Here is an 8,700-nt window from a genome sequence, read left to right as displayed (position 1 = left end):
CGGCCTAAGGGTGCCGACCCCTAAATATTTGTATTCAAGATTGAATTATATGTTTAATATTTCCTAGTTTATTGCTTGTACTTTATTGTTGGTTGAACTAGTTGATTTAAAGTCTACTATGCACTTTCTCTGTTATCTATGATTGTTGATTAAGGTTTTCTTGTTGAGCCTTGGCTCACGGGTGCTATGTGGTGCAGGTAAAGGAAAGGGAAGGTTGGACCAACCATTAGTTGGAGAGCTTTGGGGGAGGAGTGTACATTAGCAGTTGCTCGACCACCACGGCTGAGGGAATTACAGGGACTAGAGCTCAAACTTGTATTTTTCCATTTAGACTGGCTACTATTGTATTAAATTTTGAGGGTTGTCTCCACCATGTAAACCTTATTTTTGGGATCCCATGTATCAAACTCTTATTTTAATGAAAATTAACCATTTTACGATCAAAATCTTTTAACCCTAACCTGTCACTTGACTTTAGAAACACATTTATGGTCAAACGACTTGGTTAGCAAGTCTTGCACTATTCTAAACACACAGTGTAACGGTCTTGGTTATCCAGGGTGTTACAACTTGTTATCAAAGCCATCTAGGTTTAAGGGTTCCTGAAGACTGGCTGGGCATGTACACTCGCCACTAAAGACAAGCTCGACTCAGGGTTCGACAACCATATATGTGATTATGTGTTTGAGTGTTTAAATGAAATATAAATGCTTTATTTGCACGATTAATAGGGAGCATAAGACATATTGATAGGGCCTGGCCCTTGACTGCTATGTAAATATGTTAAGGCGTGCTTATTAGCATTGCTATTGTATGTGAATAATTGTTTAAATGCTTGTTTCCATCATGATTGTGTATTGTTGGTTGAGCTTTGACGTTGGACAATGGAATGAATATAAAACAGTTATCATTGCCTGACCAGCCGAGTCATTGATTGCAGATAAACTTGGATAGTTATGCGTCCAAGGTGATTAATTCGACTAGCCGGCACCAGGGTCAAGGCTAGAGATGATGAGCATGGTCAGAACCCTCCGCCAGTCCCTGTGTACTGGCAGCAGTTGCTTGCGGATATGGAAGCTAGACTTTAGAGTTAGGAGGAAGAAATTTGCCTTCTGAGGCAGCAGGCTCCGCCAGCGAGTGCTGCACCTAACTTGCCATCTATTGTGGCACTAGTTGTACGATCGCCTGAGATTGAAAACAGGTGGGAGCCACTTTACGAAAGATTTAGGAGACAACATCCTCCAATCTTTGAGGGAGGACCAGATCCACTTAAGGCTGAACAGTGGATAAGTACGATCAATTCCATTTTGGATTTTATGAGGGTGGAAGGCAATGATAGGGTGGCCTATGCCACCTATATGCTTAGAGAGGATGCCCACATTTGGTGGGAGGTGGCATCCCAGACTCGAGAAGTTTTTACTCTAAGTTGGAATGAGTTCAAAGATTTGTTCAACCGGAAATATTACAACGTTGCCGCTAGGGCGGCCTCGATGACGGAGTTCATTGGGTTAGTTTAGGGCAGTATGACAGTTACTGAGTATGCCATAAAATTTGATAGGCTAGCAAAGTTTGTACCAGATTTAGTGCCTACAGATGCAGCTAGGTAGGACAGGTTTGGTTGAGGGCTTAATGCTATGATAGCCCAAGATGTGAGGATCACATTAGTACCTGAGGAGACGACTTATGCTTAGGTTGTTGAGAAGGCCCTCACTGTTGAGGAGGCAGAGAACAAGATCTGGAGGGAGAACGCTGCGAGATGGGATGTTCGCAGGGCAGTGCCTCCATATACAGGGTCTCGTAGGGGCAGATGCCCCATTGATCAGAAGAGGAAGAACCCTGACACTTTAACCACCGCTGGTCCTGATAGGAGGGGTCGGGGTGCCCAGGGCGGCCGCCAGGGAGGCGGTGAGACATGGAGGAGCTATCCAGAGTGTACTAGATGTAGGAAGTGCCATATGAGCGAATGCTGGGCAAAGGCTTGTTACTTGTGCGGGGTGGTTGGACACCTCAAGAAATATTGCCTGACACTGAAGAAAGAGGAACCAGGGAAGGCAGATAGCTTGACTCCAGCTTGAGTGTTCGCCTTAACACAGGCAGAGGCTGAGGCTAGTCCCTCCGTAGTGACAGGTGAGCTTTCTAGCACTGGCTCTCCATATACTATATTGATTGATTTTTGTGCTACACATTCATTTGTTTCTAGTAAAGTGATTGATAGATTGTGTAGATCTAGTGAGTATTATACTGCGGGGTTTGGGACTATACTGCCTACAGGGGAGCTGGTAGTTTCTAGAAGATGGATTAGAGCACTGCCAGTGATGGTGGATAGTAGGGAACTATCAGTAGATTTGATTGAGTTGGGTATGGATGATTTTGATATGATTTTGGGGATGGATCAGCTAGTCAAATATGGGGTCACTATAGATTGCAGGAAGAATATGGTAACTTTTGAGCCTGAGGGTGAGGACCCTTTTGTTTTTGTGGGTACTATGCATGGACCATGCATTCTTATGATATCAGCATTGTGGGCTAGGGACCTATTACAAGGAGGTTGTATAGGTTTTCTAGCTAGTGTGGTGGATACCACTAGAGTTATGCAAGTGGGGCCGGGGGAGATTAGACTGGTATGCAGATTTTTGGATGTGTTTCTTGAGGACTTACCAGGACTACCACCGCATAGAGAGATTCAGTTTGTCATCGAGTTAGCACTGGGTACAGAGTCAGTGTCTAGGGCACCATATAGGATGGCTTCGGCAGAGCTAAAGGAGTTGAAGATACAGTTGCAGGAGCTTCTAGACTTGGGATTTATCAGACCTAGCTTCTCTCCATGGGGTGCTTCGGTTTTATTTGTGAAGAAGAAGGATAGGACTTTGAGAATGTGTATAGACTACAGGGAGTTGAACAAGTTGACTATTAAGAACAAGTATCCCCTACTGAGGATAGATGACCTGTTCGATCAGCTGCAAGGCAAGACAGTATTCTCGAAGATTGATCTTCGATATGGCATCACCAGTTAAGGATCAAGGACGAGGATATTCCGAAGACGGCCTTCCGTACAAGGTACGGACATTATGAGTTTTTGGTCATGTCGTTTGGATTGACCAATGCCCCAGCATCGTTTATGGATCCGATGAATAGGGTGTTGAAGGACTTCTTAGATTAGTTTGTGATTGTCTTCATTGACGACATCCTGGTTTACTCTCGTTTAGAGGCAGAGCATGAGCAACATCTTCGACTGGTATTGCAAAGGTTAAGGGAGTATAAACTATATGCGAAATTTAAGAAGTGTGAGTTATGATTGCCAGAAGTGACATTCCTTGGACATATTGTTAGTGGATATGGGATTAAGGTGGATCCAGCCAAGGTAAAAGCAGTTAAGGATTGGCTGAGGCCAAGGAACACCTCGGAGGTTAGGAGTTTCCTTGGATTAGCAAGATATTACAGATGGTTCGTGGAAGGGTTTTCAAAGATTGCCACACCATTGACTGAGTTGATGTAGAAGAATCTGAAGTTCACTTGGTCAAATAAATGTGAGGGTAGCTTCCAGGATTTGAAGCAATGATTGATTATTTCTCCCATATGGAGTCTTCCTTTGGAGGGAAGGAAGTTTGTGGGATACTGTGATGCATCGAGACTTGGATTGGGATGCGTGTTAATGCAGAATGAGAAGGTTATTGCTTATGTATCGCGGAAGCTGAAGGAATATGAGCAGCGGTGGTGTTCGCACTGAATTATTTGTATGGAGAGAAATGCGAGATGTACACCGATCATAAGAGTTTGAAGTATTTCTTCACCCAGAAGGACCTAAACATGAGACAGAGACGTTGGCTGGAATTGGTGAAGGACTATGACTGTGACATCCTTTACCACGCAGGAAAAGCCAATGTAGTGGTAGATGCTTTGAGCCGAAGGGGCCCAAGACAGTTGTTCAGTTCAAAGCAGATATCGAAGGAATTAGTCGAGGAGATGACTAGAGCGATGATAGAATTGGTTGTGGGTCAGTTGGCCAATATTACTTTATAGTCTACCTTTCAGGAGAGGATAAGAGAGGGTTAGGTGGGCGACATACAATTATAGGAGGTGAAAGGAAATTTCTTAGCTGGAGTGGCTAAGGATTATTCCATTTCAGAGACAGGGTTACTGCGGTACAAGGATTGGATATGTGTTTCGATGGATATGGGTATCAGACAGGGGATTCTTGATGAATCCCATACTACACCATACTCACTCCATCCAGGCACCACAAAGATGTACCAGGATCTACAGACTTTATGTTGGTGGCCTGGGATGAAGATAGACGTGGTTGAATACATAGCCAAGTGTTTAACCTGAGCGACCAGCAGAGTTGTTACAGCCTTTAGGTATTCCCGAGTGGAAGTGGGAAGATGTTACTATGGATTTCATAGGAGGTTTACCCAGGACGGTAGGGGCAACATGACTCGGTGTTGGTGATAGTAGACAGATACACCAAGTTAGTTCACTTTCTGTCAGTGAGGATGACCTATACTGTAGATCAATACGCAGAGTTATATATGAGGGAGATTGTATGTCTCCATGGGGTTCCTAAATCTATAGTATCAGACCGGGATCCCATATTTACCTCCAAGTTTTGGGGTGGTTCGGAGAAGGCTATGGGAACTCAGTTGAAGTTCAGTACAACCTTTCATCCTCAGATAGACGGACAGTCTGAGAGGATAATTCAGCTATTGGAGGACATGCTTAGAGCGTGTGTGCTAGACTTTGAGGGGTCTTGGAGTAAGTACCTCCCATTGATTGAGTTTTCGTACAACAACAGTTATCAATCAACAATTGGAGTAGCCCCATACGAGATGTTAGAAGACTAATGAAGCTATTGAGAAGATCCGAGCTCGAATGCTCGCTTCACAGAGTAGACAGAAAAGCTACCCTGATCCTAAGCGTAGGGATGTGGAGTTCCAGGTGGGGGACCACGTGTTTTTGCGAGTTTCACCATTGCGAGGGGTGAGAAGATTTGGGAAAAGGGCAAGCTGAGCCCTAGATTCGTAGGACCTTTTGAGATCCTAGAGAGGATCGGGCAGGTAGCCTATAGATTGGCTCTGCCACCATCATTAGCATGGGTTCACGACGTATTCCACATCTCAATGCTTTGTAAGTACGTCTCAGATACAACCCATGTATTAGGGTATGAGGATATGGAGATACAAACAGATTTGTCGTATGAGGAGCGGCCAGTTTAGATCCTAGACAGGAAGAATAAAGTTTTGAGGAACAAGATGATTCCTTTAGTCAAAGTATTGTGGAGGAATAGCAAGGTCGAGGAAGTGACCTGGGAGCTAGAGTCGGCTATTAGGGATCAGTATCTCGAGTTATTCCGGTAAATTTTGAGGACGAAATTTTCAGTAGGAGGGGATAGTTGTAACATCCCAAAAATGCTAATAGGGTTTAGTGCCTTGATTAGCATGCCGGGAGGGGATAATTGAATATATGTGTGATTTATTGATTAAATGCGTAACTATGTGGCATGCATGATTTATATGATAATATGAATATATTTATATGCATGTTTATGAGTATTAACTATGCATGTTGGCTCGTTCTTGTTTATAAGGGTATATTTGTAATTTTGGGCCCGTTAAGGGCATAAATGTGAATATACGAGTTAAATGATTTAGACCACATTATTATGTGGAAATATTGGTAGTACACGACTCGAGGTGATCCTAGTGAGCGAATTAGCTGAATAGTCACAACCGGGTTAAATACCCGGCTCGGGGTGAACCTAGGGGTATTTTGGGAAATTTAACATATATTTGGGATTTATCGAGTAACAAGTATTTGGTGATTAGTTAGGTATGTCGGGAATTGGTAGGACGACTCGAGGAATTAGCGGGAAACAGGGCAAATGATCATTTTACCCTTAAGAGCAATTAGAGGGCTGAGTTGATTTTAGGGGCATTTTGGTCCTTTTTAGTTAAAGGATAAACTCAGTGGAGACTCCATGAATAATTAGAACCCACAAGAATTTCTCAAACTCTCAGCACTCTCTCTCCCTCTCACTCACGTTCTCTCTCCCCCTCTCTTGTGTTTAAAGGAGTTTTGGAGCTTTGGAGAAGAAAGCTTAAGGAATTAAGCTTGAGGGCTAGGAAAACTAAGGCTAGGACTTTGAGGTGCAGCTCAGGAACAACATCAACATCATCAAGGTAAGGATTTTAGGTTGATTAATCTGCTAAATTCAATTAGAATTTTAAGCTTGCAAGGAAGTAGATTTTTAAGTCTGATTTTGAGTGTTGGGTGAGAGTATGTAGTTATTTATGAATTTCTATGATGTTTGGGCTGTATGAATGAGGATTCTAGGCATACTTCTAAGTTTGGCTGGTGTTTGGGGTGTAAATTATTGGGTTAAGTTGGGAAAATTGTTGGATAAACCCAGGGATTTCTGGGTTCACGGGGGCGCACTGCGACCTAGTTCATGGGCGTCGCGGCCCGCGTGCCCTAGAAGGCCCTGGGGGGCTTGCTGAATTGTGGGCACGCTGCGACCCTAAAGCGCAAATCATGGCCCGCCTTCCCCCTTAAACAAGAGGCTGGCACCTTTGACTTGAGGCGTGCCGCGACCCTTAGGGTCAGGTCGCGGCCCGCCTAGGCAGCCATAGCCTAGGTTGGTTTTTAGGCTCGGGGATTTAAATCTAAGCGTTCGAGATGAATTCTACTACCTAGTTTAGTAGAATTCGAGGTCATGGAGGCTAGTATTTGTTTCCAAAGCATTTAATTGGATTAGATTTTGATAGTTATCCATTGACGCTTGTGACTAGGGTTACTGTTAAGGCTCGGGATTGAGGATCGTGCTCAGCACCGCTTCATATCCTCCGTTCAGGACTCGAGTAAGAAAATTGCACCCAAGTTGTGACAGTCAGAATCCCGTGATTCGTAAGGGGAAAGACCGGGTAAGCTGTGCAATCCCACACCGCCTGGGGAAGGTCAAGTGTGATGATTCTAAGACTATGTAGGTATGGGACTACACAGTTGAAGAAGGCTTAAATGGATTGATGGGTACTACCTATATCAACAAGATGCATTTTCTTTTCGGTAGCCCATCACTTAAGAACTCCAAAGTTAAGCGTGCTTGACCTGGGGTAATCTAGGGATGGGTGACCTCCTGGGAAGTTTTCCTAGGAAGCATGTGAGTGAGGAAAAAGCACGCTGAAAAGATTCGTGTTGGTTTGTAGGGCCAGTCGTCATTCCAGAAGGCAGCCATAGTGACGTGGGGCGTCACACAAGTAGTTGGGAAAGGGTTTGAGATTCCTTGTAAATGAACATATGTGTTCTGTAATTTATATATATGTTATGTGTAATGTGAAAGTACGACCTAAGGGAGCCGGGGATGATGATAAGCGTACTGAACGCAGCTCGGCCTAAGCGAGCCGAGATCGGCTAAATAACTAGAGGGCTTGGCCTAAGGGTGTTGACACCTAAATTTTTGTATTAAAGATTTAATTATATGTTTGGAAGTATATGTTTACTGTTGCCTATTTTATTGCTTGTACTTTGTTGTTGGTTGAACTAGTTGATTTAAAGTCTACTATGCACTTTTTGTGTTATCTATGCTTGTTGATTAAGGTTTTCTTGCTGAGCCTTGGCTCATGGGTGCTATGTGCTGCATGTAAACGCAAGGGAAGGCTGGACCAACCATGAGTTGGAGAGCTTTGGGGGCAGAGTGTACATCAGCAGCTGCTCGACCACCACGACCGAGGGAATTACAAGGACAAGAGCTCAAACTTGTATTTTTCCATTTAGACTGACTACTGTTGTATTAACTTTTTGAGGGTTGTATCCGCCATGTAAACCTTATTTTTGGGATCCCATTTATCAAACTTTTATTTTAATGAAAATTAATCATTTTACGATCAAAATCTTTTAACCCTGACCTATCACTTGACTTTAGAAACACATTTATGTTCAAATGACTTGGTTAGAAAGTCTTGAACTAATCTAAACACACAGTGTAACGGTCTTGATTATCCAGGGCATTACAGAAAAGGTCTTGAGGAACAAACTATACCTTTGGTTAAGGTATTATGGAGGAACAAGAAGGTCGAGGAAGCGACCTGGGAGCTGGAGTCAGATATGCAGAGTCAGTATACCGAGCTGTTCAGGTAAAATTTCGAGGACGAAATATTTGTGAGGGGATAGTTGTAATGTCCCAAATTCCCTAATATGGCTTAGTGTCTTTATTAGGGGGACAGGAGGGCAATAATTCTTTTATGGTATTATTATGTGATAATATGCATGATTATGTGAGTTATATTACTATATGGATGTATTTGCATGCATGTGGGCCTGTTTTTTATTAGAAGGGCATTTTCGTAATTTTGACCAGTTAGGGGTATATTTGAATATATGATTATATATTTGTGATATATGATGAGACCACATTATTATGTGGATATATTTGGATTATTCAGCACGAGATGATCCTAGCGAGCAAAGTAGCGGTTTGGTCATAACGGGGTCAAATACCGGGCTTGGGGCGAGCCTAGGGGTAATTTGGTAATTTAGCGCATGACTGGGAATTTTTGGGTTATGGGAATTTTATTTGGAGATATTTGAGACTTATTTAAAGAAATGGTGAATTGTGGTGGTAAAGACCAAAATGGCCTTAAGGGCATTAAGTGGCTAATTAGGTGCTTAAGAGCAAAATGGTCATTTTGGTGTTAAATTAGTGACTTA

The sequence above is a fragment of the Humulus lupulus genome, chromosome 3, assembly GCF_963169125.1.
Source record: "Humulus lupulus chromosome 3, drHumLupu1.1, whole genome shotgun sequence".
Lineage (NCBI taxonomy): Eukaryota > Viridiplantae > Streptophyta > Magnoliopsida > Rosales > Cannabaceae > Humulus > Humulus lupulus.
The sequence above is the reverse complement of the archived record's forward strand: the minus strand, read 5'-3'. Positions refer to the sequence as shown.